The 2500-nt window shown below is 37.8% G+C and overlaps 1 protein-coding gene across 2 annotated transcripts in view; it reads right to left on the reverse strand.

The window, feature by feature from the left end:
* Nucleotides 1–2500, reverse strand: part of LOC125027937 (solute carrier family 28 member 3-like) — a 26085-nt gene that overhangs the window by 23265 nt on the left and 320 nt on the right. The gene's annotated exons all lie outside the window — the stretch shown is intronic.

Below are 2500 nucleotides of genomic sequence, written 5' to 3' on the forward strand. Positions count from 1 at the left end.
GTTATTACCATCATTGTCATTATCATCATCATAGTCATCTTTATAATCATTATCTTTATTACCAGTATTATTATTATTATTATTATTATTATTATTATTATTATTATTATTATTATTATTATGATTATTGTGATTATTATTATTATTATCAATTGTTATTGTTATTACTATTACTATCATTATCATCACTGTTATTATCAGTTCTATTATCATTAAGATTATTATTACTATTAGTAGTAGTAGTGCTATTATTACAATTATTATAATTATTAGTAGTGTTACTACTATCATTATTATCAATATTATCATTGTGGTTATTATAATTATTATCAGTATCATTAGTATCACTATTACTACTACCACTGTTATTTTCATTATTGCCATTACTATTATCATTAATATATTTTATTATTACCACTGCTGTTAAAATTACTATCATTAATATTATCATTAATAATGATAATAATAATAACAATAATTATATTATCATAATTATTATTATTATTATTATTATTATTACTATTATTATTATTATCATTATCATCATCATCATCATCACCTTTATCATTACCACCATTATTATTATCGTCATTTATGTTATTATCATCATTATCAATACTTTTATCACTGTCATCATCATCCACTTTCATCCTATTATCTCCCCCCCCCCCCCCCTTCCTTCTAACCTTCCTCCTCCTCCTCCTCCTGATCTCATCTTCATCATCATCTTAATCATCATCATCATCATCATCATCATCATCACCATCATCATCATCATCCCACATTCCCCGCTGTTTACAAATGAGGAAAACTCGTAACACCCAACGCCAGTTCTGGATCCCCGTCGGCCATTTTCTTAGTTTGAAAAATGCAAAATTATAGGCTGTGTGTCTTTGCATGCGCGTACGTGTATACGTGTATACGTGTGTACGTGTGTGTGTATGTGTGTGTGTGTGTGTGTGTGTGTGTGTGTGTGTGTGTGTGTGTGTGTGTGTGTGTGTGTGTGTGTGTGTGTGTGTGTGTGTGTGTGTGCGTGTGCGTGCGCGTGAGTGTGTGCTTGTGCGTGCGTACGTGCATGTGTGTGCATGCGTATGCATGCGTGCGTACGTGTATATGTATCTGTATTTGCGAGTAACCGTTTACACAAGTATGTACCAAACAGGAGTCTATATACATAAGATCACTTCCGCCTCCACAGTTCCGCGTTGAAGTTCCCGCGTTCAACTAACCTCCTCCCTCTGCCGGCCGATCTCATATCGCATAGGCCTGTCCGCCATCGGCTACTTTCACTTTCCTTTCTTCCCTCGCTTTCTCCCTGCGGCCAATCACTTCTTGCCCTCCGGTGTTCTTACCTGCAGCTTTAAAGGATTGTCTGAGAGGGAGCTCGTGTAGGTGTTACGGTGTTTTCTCTCTCTGTCTTTTAACTTGTTTGCCTAGTTTTCTACGTATATATTTTTTTCTGTCTACTTATGCTTGTCTACTTTACCTACGTTTTATCTCTTTCTTTCTGTGTACTTACTTACTTACTTACTTACTTACTTACTTACTTACTTACTCTCTCTCTCTCTCTCTCTCTCTCTCTCTCTCTCTCTCTCTCTCTCTCTCTCTCTCTCTCTCTCTCTCTCTCTCTCTCTCTCTCGCACGCGCGCGCGCACACACACGACTGTATATAGATATGTCTATATAAATAATAGATAAACATAGGTTATATCAAGTGCGTACTACTACTGTACAGAAAACCCATTTCCCTGTCGCATCCACCACCTGCCTTGGACTACACAGGCGGAAAACTTTAGCTATCTGGTTATTTGTTGCTATTTGAAAAAAAAACTGCTTTAGTAACACATCAACGGTGATTTCCTCGTCTGTTTAAATTTTCTTCAAGATTGATGTGGCCTTTTTTTTTTACGGAAACGAGTTTTTTTGACCTTGGGTTTTCCTGTAACCACTGTTTGTTTCCTGCCCATGCCCACTTATATGAATGGTGGACGTGAATTAACTCGTACTTAAACGTCCGGTCCTCATAAAAGGATGATAGTAGTAGTCGTAATAATATCAGTTGGAGTACATAAATTCCAAATGGAGCAGCGGCAGTGGTGAAAGTAAAGGGAAAGTAAAGGGAAATAATAATACTGGTAGCAGAACAGTTGTCGTATTAGTAGTACTAAGGAAGGGACACCCTGCTCGGACAATAAAAACGTAACGTCGCCAAGACTATCATGCCATTAGCTCACAGCACAGCTTTCACTGACCGACACCTGTTCATCGCCACATACAAATTATACACACTGAAGGACTACAAACTTTATGTCAACAGACACAGCATCAATGCAGCTGGGTTGGCGTTCCTATTCTGGGCCAGCGGGTTAGCACGCTCAGGTGAACGGAACTGCCACAGAATATAGCACTCCCTTCCTTATAGTATGCCGTCATGTCTCTCCTTACTTTATGCTCCTCGCGCCCCATTCTCACGGCTGACAGTCAGTCGTTAACTACATAG

Source organism: Penaeus chinensis, chromosome 8 (genome assembly GCF_019202785.1).
Source record: "Penaeus chinensis breed Huanghai No. 1 chromosome 8, ASM1920278v2, whole genome shotgun sequence".
Lineage (NCBI taxonomy): Eukaryota > Metazoa > Arthropoda > Malacostraca > Decapoda > Penaeidae > Penaeus > Penaeus chinensis.